This window comes from Cydia fagiglandana, chromosome 3 (genome assembly GCF_963556715.1).
Source record: "Cydia fagiglandana chromosome 3, ilCydFagi1.1, whole genome shotgun sequence".
In the NCBI taxonomy this organism is placed as follows: domain Eukaryota; kingdom Metazoa; phylum Arthropoda; class Insecta; order Lepidoptera; family Tortricidae; genus Cydia; species Cydia fagiglandana.
Genome location: NC_085934.1, coordinates 14,745,472 through 14,759,409, shown reverse-complemented (window position 1 = coordinate 14,759,409; position 13,938 = coordinate 14,745,472). Strand labels below are relative to the sequence as shown.

The 13,938-nt window shown below is 38.4% G+C and overlaps 1 protein-coding gene across 1 annotated transcript in view; it reads left to right on the top strand.

Annotated features, from left to right (window-relative positions):
• The window catches only part of LOC134680184 (solute carrier organic anion transporter family member 5A1-like), a 74,961-nt gene that overhangs the window by 8,059 nt on the left and 52,964 nt on the right, over window positions 1-13,938 (top strand). The gene's annotated exons all lie outside the window — the stretch shown is intronic.

Below are 13,938 nucleotides of genomic sequence, written 5' to 3'. Positions count from 1 at the left end.
ACATAAAAGTCGTCATGGGTGTCGTTTTATAGGTTTCAGGGAGTGCCGGTTTCGAAAATGATGACAGTTTTGGAATCCGACATGTCTGCCATGCACTTTGACATAAAAGTCGTCATGGGTGTCGTTTTATAGGTTTCAGGGAGTGCAGAATTTGAAAATGATGACAGTTTTGGAATCCGACATGTCTGCCGTGCGCTTTGAGATAAAAGTCGTCATGGGTGTCGTTTTATAGGTTTTAGGGAGTGCAGAATTCGAAAATGATGACAGTTTTGGAATCCGACATGTCTGCCGTGCACTTTGACATAAAAGTCGTCATGGGTGTCGTTTTATAGGTTTCAGGGAGTGCCGGATTCGAAAATGATGACAGTTTTGGAATCCGACATGTCTGCCGTGCACTTTGACATAAAAGTCGTCATGGGTGTCGTTTTATAGGTTTCAGGGAGTGCCGGTTTCGAAAATGATGACAAATTTGGAATCCGACATGCCTGCCGTGCATTTTGACATAAAAGTCGTCATGGGTATCGTTTTAAAGGTTTCAGGGAGTGCAGAATTCGAAAATGATGACAGTTTTGGAATCCGACATGTCTGCCATGCACTTTGACATAAAAGTCGTCATGGGTGTCGTTTTATAGGTTTCAGGGAGAGCCGGTTTCGAAAATGATGACAGTTTTGGAATCCGACATGTCTGCCGTGCACTTTGACATAAAAGTCGTCATGGGTGTCGTTTTATAGGTTTCAGGGAGTGCCGGTTTCGAAAATGATGACAGTTTTGGAATCCGACATGTCTGCCATGCACTTTGACATAAAAGTCGTCATGGGTGTCGTTTTATAGGTTTCAGGGAGTGCAGAATTTGAAAATGATGACAGTTTTGGAATCCGACATGTCTGCCGTGCGCTTTGAGATAAAAGTCGTCATGGGTGTCGTTTTATAGGTTTTAGGGAGTGCAGAATTCGAAAATGATGACAGTTTTGGAATCCGACATGTCTGCCGTGCACTTTGACATAAAAGTCGTCATGGGTGTCGTTTTATAGGTTTCAGGGAGTGCCGGATTCGAAAATGATGACAGTTTTGGAATCCGACATGTCTGCCGTGCACTTTGATATAAAAGTCGTCATGGGTGTCGTTTTATAGGTTTCAGGGAGTGCCGGTTTCGAAAATGATGACAGTTTTGGAATCCGACATGTCTGCCGTGCACTTTGACATAAAAGTCGTCATGGGTGTCGTTTTATAGGTTTCAGGGAGTGCTGGTGTCGAAAATGATGTCAGTTTTGGAATCCGACATGTCTGCCATTCACTTTGACATAAAAGTCGTCATGGGTGTCGTTTTATAGGTTTCAGGGAGTGCCGGTTTCGAAAATGATAACAGTTTTGGAATCCGACATGTCTGCCATGCACTTTGACATAAAAGTCGTAATGGATGTCGTTTTATAGGTTTCAGGGAGTGCAGAATTCGAAAATGATGACAGTTTTAGAATTTTACATGTCTGCCATGCACTTTGACATAAAAGTTGTTATGGGTATCCGTTTATAAGTCAACTGCATTACTTTTATGTCAAAGTGCATGGCAGATATGTTGGATTCCAAAACTGTCATCATTTTCGAATTCTGCACTATGAAACCTGTAAAAAGACACCCATGACGACTTTTATGTCAAAGTGCACGGCAGACATGTCCAATTCCAAAACTGTCATCATTTTCGAATTCTGCACTCCCTAAAACCTATAAAACGACACCCATGACGACTTTTATGTCAAATTGCACGGCAGACATGTCGGATTCCAAAACTGTTATCATTTTCGAAACCGGCACTCCCTGAAACCTATAAAACGATACCCATGACGACTTTTATCTCAAAGTGCACGGCAGACATGTCGGATTCCAAAACTGTCATCATTTTCGAAACTGGCACTCCCTGAAACCTATAAAACGACACCCATGACGACTTTTATGTCAAAGTGCACGGCAGACATGTCGGATTCCAAAACTGTCATAATTTTCGAAACCGCCACTCCCTGAAACCTATAAAACGACACCCATGACGACTTTTATGTCAAAGTGCACGGCAGACATGTCGGATTCCAAAACTGTCATCATTTTCGAATTCTGCACTCCCTAAAACCTATAAAACGACACCCATGACGACTTTTATGTCAAATTGCACGGCAGACATGTCGGATTCCAAAACTGTCATCATTTTCGAATTCTGCACTCCCTGAAACCTATAAAACGACACCCATGACGACTTTTATGTCAAAGTGCACGGCAGACATGTCGGATTCCAAAACTGTCATTATTTTCGACACCGGCACTCCCTGAAACCTATAAAACGACACCCATGACGACTTTTATGTCAAAGTGCATGGCAGACATGTCGGATTCCAAAACTGTCATCATTTTCGAAACCGGCACTCCCTGAAACCTATAAAACGACACCCATGACGACTTTTATGTCAAAGTGCACGGCAGACATGTCGGATTCCAAAACTGTCATCATTTTCGAAACCGGCACTCCCTGAAACCTATAAAACGACACCCATGACGACTTTTATGTCAAAGTGCACGGCAGACATGTCGGATTCCAAAACTGTCATAATTTTCGAATTCTGCACTCCCTGAAACCTATAAAACGGCACCCATGACGACTTTTATGTCAAAGTGCACGGCAGACATGTCGGATTCCAAAACTGTCATCATTTCCGAAATCTGCTCCCCCGAAAACATATATGATACAGTTTCACACAAAAAGTGTATTTATGGCTGGGAGAAGAACGATCAAAGGTATATTGACACCGAGTAATGTAATTTAGTCTGAACAATATTACATAATCAGATTACTGGAGTAATTGATTACGAAGGAATCACGATTACACTTGTACTTAGATATATTCAATTCCAAAGGAATCAATTACGCAAGTAATCAGCGGATTTGATTCCAGTAATTTCGATTACCAAAGGAATCGATTACTAAGGAATCATGATTACTGTAATGTAATGTGTAATTTAATTCCAAAAGGAATTGATTACGCCCAACTCTGCTAGACAAGTTAAATGTATGAACATTGAACATTGTCACGTGACTTTTCGTAGCATATCTGTCATGCCGATAGATTTTTACTTTTCGTATAGCGTTTGTTGTGTACGATTGTCATCTTGACTAGGCGCCCTGGCATAGTTTTGAATAAAAACTTATAACTGGGTTTTAGTAGTGGGGTTATTCCATGTCACTGTAAGTGGCACCATACCATAACTTCCACATAGCCCATTTCGCCTCATTTCAGAATATCTGCGATTCTTTCCTAAGGTTTTGTATTCATATTCATGCAAACAATGATTAATGAGGTAAAACATCGCGTATCCGTGTCAGAAATCTGAAATAACGTCACGTCATCCATTCAATGCATGCTTTGACATACAATGGGTTCGACAAGGACAGCGATACCGAATGCGGAGCTGTTTGTTGTCTAATAGGGTCGCAAAAACCCAGGGATGCCAACTTAGTGGTTTTACCACTAAATTTAGGGGGAAATAAACCAGCTAGGGGTTTTTTTAGGGGCTAAATATTTTTAGTGGTTTTTTAGGGTTTTTTTTAGAGTAGGAAAGTGCGGCAAATTTGAAAAAATGAAGCCGCGAAGGGATATCGTCTCATATAAAATTTGAATTTCGCGCCTTTTTCTACTGACAAGATTTTCTTGACCATCTATGTATAACGTTCATATGTATGATCATTAAAATGTCCAACCGGTTGAAAATCATAATAATGTTCTAAATTTGGAAAATCTATAATAATTTCTTTTATTTTTTATTTAGTGGGTTTTCCAAAATAATAGTACAGTTTTAGGGGTTTTTAAGTTGAGCTCAGAGGTAAAAAAAAATTGGAGTTGGTAACCCTGCAAAAACCGGAACATACAACAGTTGATTGAATTATAACACCACTTTATTTTGTTGCAGCAGCACTTTGTTAAATTGAAGCTTGGGAGACGTAGTTCCACTTAGATATATAGTACTTATACACAATAGCATTGCAATCATCATCATCATCATCTCAGCCTATATACGTCCCACTGCTGGGCACAGGCCTCCTCTCGAGCGCGAGAGGGCTTGGGCTATAGTCCCCACGCTAGCCCAATGCGGATTGGGGACTTCACATACACCTTTGAATTTCTTCGCAGATGTATGCAGGTTTCCTCACGATGTTTTCCATCACCGAAAAGCGACTGGTAAATATCAAATGATATTTCGTACATAAGTTCCGAAAAACTCATTGGTACGAGCCGGGGTTTGAACCCGCGACCTCCGGATTGCAAGCCGCACGCTCTTACCGCTAGGCCACCAGCGCTCCTCATTGCAATAGTCTCTCTTATCTAAGCGTAGGTTCAGAGAGCATTAATTTTACTAAAAGATGAAGAAAGTTGCTCAGAGTAGTCGTAGTGGGAATTTTAATGCAACCTCCTCCCTACTAGATTTATTAGCGGGTTACAAACCTACGCAGAAAAGAATTTGTGTCCAAAAGGTAGGTTTTGACGCATGAGCCAAAAGCAAGGGTGGTAAATGTACGATCATATCCCGATCCCGTCTGTAGGCCGCTTAAGCTGTTGGCACCAACTTAACAAGCGTCAAATTCTTTAGAAAAGGTGCTTATTTAACCGACAGCAAAAATATACTATAGGCTTACCTAACCTAAAATACAAAGCAAAAAAAACGAATTGAAAGAAAAGAAAGAAAATGGCTTTGAAAGACTAACTAACACTTGAAAATGTTAATTTCATTGTTTGTTTGACTACATAGATTTTTCATGGGTTGTGGTTTTGATAGGACAGCGTAAACAAATTAGTTGTTTAACATTTATTTTCAGAAATAGCACAACAGTATGCAATTAAGTAAGGGACACTGATGGAATGTGGAATGAGACCCTAAATGGTATGCAGAGATTTTTATTTACTTGTACCTCTCATCAAGAAATAGGCTGTTTAGGTACAAAGCTATTTATGGAATGTAACGACGGAAATGAAAATTACCATAGCATAAATGTATGGCCCTAAACAATTAACTAAGTTATGGACAGACAGGAATGAAACCTATGATTATAAATTGTGCAAATATAAAAACTGGAAAGTTTTACACACGTTATTACCTGCATGAGGGAACAACGTCGAAACCTAACCTCTATCTATATAAATAAATATTGGATTTAATTGACCGAGCATCCTTTTTTATGAATTTCGACGGAATATCACCTAAATACAGTTTTATCGTAATAGCAATCATGTAATGGCATAGGTTGATTGAGGTTAATTGAGGATGTTTGGTAAAAAATAATAATTACTGAGGTTGATTTCAGATATACAAACATGATATTATAAATTAAGTGGAACTTAATTTTCTTTTTCTTTCGATATGTATTTATTTATTTATATTCTTATTACATAGGTGCACAATTTTTTATACACACAAGTACCATATTTATAAATAAAATTATACCACAACTTCATACATAGGTACTTAAATATTAATATCTCATCTATCAATTCCAGTAATCGAGAAAACCATAACGTAAACATAAACAGCAATGATAAACCTATTAATTTTACGTCAACAACACGAAATACCGCAGTTAAGTTAATTCGAACGATTCAAATCAGTATTTTAATAAATGTATGCTGTTAGGTTAGGGTAGCCGCTGCGACCTTGCAAGGTCGTAGCCGCATATTATATAGTGGCTACAACGGTCAACTCAGGAGGCATTTACTCAGTTTTTTTAAAGCTCGTCACATGGTCGATTTCTAGACATCGATATCCATGCAACAAAACTTGAGTGTCGTATGGATGAACGCATTGAACGCTGTTGTTAAAAAATAACATTTATTGATTATGGTCATATATTTCAGGGAAACACTGCTAAAGAAGTTGTTACCAACCCGAATAAAATATTTAGGCCTTATAAACTTTCTGCTATTTAATATAGAGAGTATCAGGGGTGGATGGACTTTTCTTACAGCATATTTGTGACCTTTAAACACCTGTCAATCAGTATTTAGGTTGCGTGACATTGCAGACTAGACTATCCACCCCTTACGTTATGATATTTACATTGTGTACATAATAAATATGCAAATGCTGTATGTTATGGCTAGCCTATTTATTCATAAAACATTTTGTATTCGACTGGTTACATCTAGTATAATTTGATCCTTGGGTGAGTAACGGCTGCATAATCGAAGTTCAAAATTATACTGGGTTGCCAATAGCGAAATGATCCGTAAGATTTGTGAATAACTGCTAGAGCATTAACGTTTGCAAACATTTGTATTTCAATTTACTTGAAAGGATGAACTTCGCAATTGATTCCATACAAGGGGCGAAAGCACCTGTGGGTGGGGGTGTTGTACTTGTAACCTAGCAAGGTGTCATATTCGACCCTTGTGGTACAGCCAACCGTAGGGAAAAGTAAACCCTGCTGCTAGAAATTTAAGATATCAGTGGTTACTTTTATTTTATAATTAGCTACTGCCCGCGACTTCGTCTGTGTAAGGACATAGGATAGTTTGCGGCCCGAGGAAGGCCTCGAGCCTCAAACTGTCTCCATACCAAATTTCATCTATATCGGTTCTGCGTAAAGAGGTAACAAACAGACAGACAGGGTTCTTTTGCATTTAATATATTAAATAGGGATTTAAGCTAACTGCATATGAACTATCTCGACCATAGTTCATTCTACTTTACAGGAGAGGTGGGAATTTGCGAATAAATTTTCTATGCAGTGATAGGTAGAGATATGCTGCAATAACTAACCTTACCGTGACCTTGCTGTATAGCGGGTTATCCATTTCCACAGTTCAATGTTTAGACAATTATTTTGTCAACCTACGTGACCATGGAATTGATTTATTTTTGTAATTTTTGAGGTTAGTCTGTAATCCTGCCTACGAAGCACGAGCTCCCGGGTTCGAATCCTAGTAAGAGCATTTATTTGATCCTGAGTTATGGATGTGTAATACCCACAACACAAGACATACTGATCTTGCTTAGTGAGTTACAGTCCAATTGGTTTTTCTGCTCGGTAAGACAGAAATCGTTAAGATCCTTTTCTCGCTTATACAAACACGTGAAGGTTGAGCGTCTGGTAATTGTGATGCGAACGTAAACATCCCCGCAATCAAATTGAACAAATCCCAGTGCGGCTCCGGCGGCCTCCGCAAACAATGGCAGAATTACAGGACCGGGAGTGCGAGGCCCCTGGCCATGAAGTACGTAGCAACCTTTTCTTGGCACAGGACATGTTCTGGAAAGTTCATCTGTGCAGTCAGGCATCAGGGTTGCCAACTCCAATTTTTTTTACCCCTGAGCGCAACTTAAAAACCCCTAAAACTGTACTATTCTTTTGGAAAACCCACTAAATAAAAAATAAAAGAAATTATTATAGATTTTCCAAATTTAGAACATTATTATGATTTTCAACCGGTTCGACATTTTGATGATCATACATATGAACGTTATACATAGATGGTCAAGAAAATCTTGTCAGTAGAAAACGGCGCGAAATTCAAATTTTCCATGAGACGATATCCCTTCGCGCCTACATTTTTTTCAAATTTGCCGCACTTTTCTACTCTAAAAAAAAAACCCTAAAAAAACCACTAAAAATATTTAGCCCCTAAAAAAACCCCTAGCTGGTTTATTTCCCCCTAAATTTAGTGGTAAAACCACTAAGTTGGCATCCCTGTCAGGCATATCGGAATACAAACTTGCATTGGTGTGTGACCGTCAAAAGTTAAATCACTACACCTTATAAAACTAAGTCTCCCGCCGTGTCTGTCTGTTAGTGCATTTGTATGTTCGTGATAAACTCAAAAACTACTGACAGGATTTTCATGCAGTTTTCACCTATCAATAGAGTAATTCTTGAGGAAGGTTTAGGTGTATAATTTGCTAAGCCGTTCGAAGCCAGGCGGGTCGCTAGTGATTAATAAATGTGATTGTATACCGCTCATTATGGTACCTATTAATGGCATACTGTCTACCTACTACCTTGGTGGTATAAAATAGGTACCGAGGAAGCGAAAACAGCAGCGCACTGCGACAATTCGCCGAGGTCATCGCCTCGCGAACCCGCTTATCAGCACCCGTTTGACCTCTATTAAATGAACCAATATTACGCCATTCGTACCGATAACCCAACAATATGTGTCAATTTAAAGTGATTTTTTTACCATAAAGCTATGTAAATGATTGGGTCCGGTTTCCTTGTGCATACAAATTCAATTGTTTCAAACTAAAGTTAATTTACACGAAAAAGGTACCTACTAGTAGATTCAGAATTTAAATGTATTAATAATATGGCATCACTAGCTATTTATTAATATGGCATCACGGCATCTTTTACTCACGTACTATCAGCATCCAGACATCTCTTGTTTACCCCGGTATGGTACCAAAAAAATTCAGTAGTCGCTTTCCAAACATCCTTTGTCTGGCTCGTTTTACCCATTCTCTAATGTACCCAGAGCGAGGCACTGCAAATGCGACATTATTTCAAGCATCAGAAGCCTCCTTTCACAATGCGCCAGAATTCCATTGTTCCTACTACTAGAAAGTGCAGGACGAACTGGGATCACGGCTAGCATTCTAATTAGGCTACACATTTGCTCAAGCCCACTCGACGAAGGGAACACTTGTGACGGTTGCCATACTCGTGCATAAACAAGCAGACGTCATACGTAAACTAGTTAAATAAAGCTAATTCACTGCTCGACTATTACCACGTACTCGTATTACGTAGAACGGATTTAGTTACGCACGTGCTGTTACTCTATACATAATTGTCTCATTAACTTAAGGGGCTCACAGATTACCAGTTTGCCGGACCAAATCAGCCTGTCAGTTAATCGCAAAAGGTGACAGTTCCGAACAACTGACAGGCTTATATCGTCCGGCAAACTGGTAATCCGTGGGCAGCGGGCCCCTTGATTATTTTTAACGTTTACTTGCACAAATCGCTCTAAAGCCTGCCCAGGAATATACATATATATCACGCGCCATGTTGCGGAAATTTTTCATACTATGTGTACTGAACTGTCAGCCTACAGTAGTACATATATATGTAGTCTACGAGTATATGTATGTATATAATGAGAATACCAGCGTCCTCTTGAGACTCTTGACAATGATCATATAATACTGGTCAGGCTTTACATTCCAGTAATAACACAATTCTGTAATCTTCCTACTGGCTCCTGATATCTTAAATATTAGAACGACGTGAATAATTTTAGACATGATCAATAATCGTAAACCACGTGTAGGTTGGACAAATTGTATATATATACGGTAACACGTGGATAGGAGATATTAGAATCAAGTTACATTATAATTTATGTATGTTTAAACACACTGTACATACGTATATGAGATGTAAATATGTGTTAGATAATACAACAATAGAGCTTACGAGTATGTAAGCACCTGGTACCCACGTCACGTCATTGGCTTAACTGAGTTTGCCATTAACTGATAGACCTAGCCACTATTTAATATTGCACAACCGCACGTACCTGCTTTCATTTCATTACTCACAAAAAATGGCTTACGTTTCTTTTCTGATCCGTTTTGCAATTTTATAGTATTTTAATTTAGCTTGATTGCTTGCGTTTAATCTAGTTACCTAAAAGCAATCTGTTTATTTTCTTACGAAGAGTATTCGGTAATGGAAGAGATTTTGCGTTAGTAAAGTGGATAATATTACATAATATATTACTTTTAGCATGCAATCTTAAAACAAATTATGTATTCATTTTACAATCCAGGTGAAGGATTGCCGAGACCCAAAAACTGTACTATTTCTTCATATCCAAGTCGAAGAATAACGAAGATATAATAATGATGATTGTACAAAAACTATGTTTTATCTTGAGTTGCTCTTATATTATAAATTATAAAACAGTATAAACTGAAGAAAAAGATATGAGTTATTGGGTCATAAGTCATAAAAAAATCTTATTATTTGGACTTCGAAAGGAATGCTTACAAGCATTTTATTGCCATTCGTCAAACGTTTTTGCCTCTATAAAAAAGTAACGAATTTGAACTTTTACCCTTTTCCGTAGATTTCTATGCATCAAGGTCGAATGTCATTAGGTCATTACCATATATACCAAAATTACTTATACATTATATGGACAAAGTGAGACCAATGAGGTCATCAAATAGAAGTAATAATTGCGCAATCCATCTGCGCTAGCGCAGATGAATCAGAGTTTACTGCGTGTGCGCCGATGACCGGCGAGTCGGTCGCTCACCTCTGCGGCTCCCGCGGCGGCAGGCTGTAGCCGCCCTGTCTATACACAAAATATTTGTCTCCACTGTGGTTTGTCCCTAAAGGGGCCCACTGATTACCAGTCCGCTGAACGATATCGACCTGTCAGTGAAACGCAAAATTTGACAGCTCCGAACAACTGACAGACTGATATCGTCCGGCGAACTGGTAATCTGTGGGCCCCTTTAGCCTCATTCCCATAGCTCAGCTATTCTCAAAGTGTGTTCCGCGGAACCCTAGGGTTCCGCAAAGCCTCTGTTGGAGCTCCGCGAAAATACTTGTATAATAAGAAAAAAACCAGCACTTCTATAGGTATATCTGGTCCATAGTGACGAACGAAAATTTTTAATTTGGGGCTCCGTCAAATATTTCGCTTTCCAAAAGGGTTCCGCCACCAAAAAAGTTTGGTTTGGGAACCGCTGCCATAGTAATATGTACCTACCTAGTAAAACATAAACGCTTTTGATCCTTCCAGCAGTTATTATGTTGTTTGTATGCTGCTTGCCGCACAAAAGCCACAAAAAATGCCATCGCTATCTTGCTATAAAACGAGGGCAAACCCGATATTGAAACAGTAAATTAGATAATCCAAAGCGAGAAATCGCGAACTTTCTTTTTTTATTCAAGCTATTTTAGCCGATCGGCGGAAATTGATTTCCTCTCAATTGGAAATTTTGGATGAACGTTTTCGCAAACATTACTCAAATTTTATTTCATGGCACCTTAGTACTGGCAGTACCTTAGTACCTACTAGTAGTGGCAGTACATAGTGACTCGTACGCTGTATATCACACGAATTCTTAGCAGTACAGACCTATATACGAGTATATTTAATACATAGTCTTCTTCTTCTTCAACCTAGCGTTTCCCGGCCTAGCGCCAGGGTCCGCTTTCCTGCTCAATCTTCTCCACTTTGCGCAGTCTTCGACATCCTCATGTCATGTGTGAGATGTGTGAGAGTATATTTAATAGTGTCACCGGAAGTTAAGTAGAATGCCTTATTTTTGTAGTCGGTTCATATGTTTATTGCAAAACTAAAGTACATATCTGAACAGTCTCCACTAAGATATTTGTGTAGTCTCTCAAGTAATTTAGGCGAGATTCTTTTTATCTTTAACAGGACAATGTGTGCGTGTGATGATGTATGAGGTGATATCAGCAGCAGAAGTATATGTTTATAAAAGCCTAGACTGTTATTGTCTAATAAATTAAAACTAAATGAAAAAGTTTATGTTGAGCAACAATGACCAGGTAAAAACCTCAATACAAACGTAGATAAACAAGGCTACTACAGATGGTGTGAAAATGTTTTTCTGTTTAATTTTAATTTGACATTCAACCCGGTCACGATTGAATAATTATTTTGTCATTCATCAAGTATGTACAGCCACCGCACGGGATTGTTATGCCATTTAGGGTTCTTGCTAAATTGGAAATTCTATAGCGTAAGTATTGAACAACCAATTTAGCTAGGACCCTAAATGGCGCAACAATCGCGGAGCGTGATGGTACTTGAAACACTTATTAACAATATTTTGACAGTCTTCTTGTGGTAAATGTCCACCAAACATGACATACTTGTAGTTTGTTTGTCTGTGATAATGGAATCTAAAGCGATAAGCTTGTTACGTTTAGGCGTCACGGCAAATGTTTACACGTAGTGTTTGTTTGAACGGCGATAACTGCGAGGCACTTTACGGGAGTCAAGTGAGTGGTAGGTACGTACTACTAGATGTGAACTACAATTTTAATAACCTGGAAATAATTATACTAATAAAATACTAAATTGTATTGTGTGACCTAACATAGTTAAAGTTTCACTTGGGCGAAGAATATACTCAGTTACTCACACATAATTTTGTAGATAATAGTAGGTGGATAAATGCGATTCCCAGCTCTATCACAATTTTATTCTTTTACAATTATCACTCTTGACAGTCAAAACTCGCCGTTGACCGTTTCAGATCACAGGGACCATAGTTACCCTTTACGCAATTATGTAGGATCATTCGAAATACTGGAGGATAGGAGATTCTAATACCTAATTAATAAATAATGTGTCTCTAGTTGCTCTAGCTCCAACTATGAAGAAAAAAAAAACAACAAGACGCGTTCTCTTTCTTGGGATTCACAAAAATACCTTTTACTAGAGTCAGTGTTATTTATTAGAGATGTGGACCGACTTGTATTAGGAGTACAGATGGGTCTTATCGATTTACAGTGACGTGGCGTAGTGTACCCAGTGGCCCATATTTGATTCTGATGGCGACACGGGTCAGGAACTTTACCCGATTTATTACTCATTGTTCTACATCTGCAAGATTTATCAGTCTGATTGCACCAATAGTCTAGTATTATGTAGTTAGTATGTACCTACTGTAACTCAATTCCACAAAATGCACAATTTGTAATGTACACATTAATTATAAATATGTCCATACTTGTACCTAATCGTCGAAAAGGGACAGATGTCCCATGGGCGCACTTGGCCTGACTGAACTTATAGTGTTCAAAACCAACCGCCCCGATTTAATTTAGCTTGTACTAAAACTGTATCATTTTTTTATAGAATATAATTGGAGATATGATGGATTTACATCATATCTCCAATTCTAACTCCATTTCGGGTTTGAAACTGGGTGTAGAGTCAGACCAAGCTTAAATCGACAGCGATTTTGATAGCACAGACTGTGCAAGCTCATCTAGACACGCGGCAGCGTGTCAAGCCAAGTTCAAGCAAAGGAACTGGCTAGCCAGCGCCAAGTGTAATATTACACGAACCACTTGGTGCCACTTTTGACCCTTCTATAACTCAAAACATCTTTAACGTAAACACATAAAACTACGTGTGTATAATTATATCCATAAGGACATCTAGAAGCCCAAATTTCATGAAGCTAGCTCAAACGGTTATAAAGATATGAAGGTCAAAAAGTCGTAAATTTTAAGACTGACTGACATACCTATAGTACCTAAACCTAACCTACTTCCAGATGACCTAGAAGGATGAAATTTGGAATCCAGCTCAGTTATTGTGTGAAAGCGTAGGAAAAAATCTAAAAATTAAAAAAAGTTATAAAATAGGGGGGGTCCCCATAGAAAAAAAACATTTTTTATTGTGACTGACATATAAGTACCTAAACCTAACCTACTTCCAGATGACCTAGAAGGATGAAATTTGGAATCCAGCTCAGTTATTGTGTGAAAGCGTAGGAAAAAATCTAAAAATTTAAAAAAGTTATAAAATACCCCTATTTCCCATACAAAAAAACCATTTTTTATTGTGACTGACATATAAGTACCTAAACCTAACCTACTTCCAGATGACCTAGAAGGATGAAATTTGGAATCCAGCTCGGTTATTGTGTGTAAGCGTAGGAAAAAATCTAAAAACAAAAAAAAGTTAATTAATAGGGGGGGTTCCCATACAAATTTCTTTTTTATTGTGACTGACATATAGTACCTAAACCTAACCTACTTCCAGATGACCTAGAAGGATGAAATTTGGAATCCAGCTCGGTAATTGTGTGTAAGCGTAGGAAAAAATCTAAAAATAAAAAAAGTTAAAAAATAGGGGGGGTCCCCATACAAAAAACCTGTAAATACGCGCTAAACAACCGGCCAACGG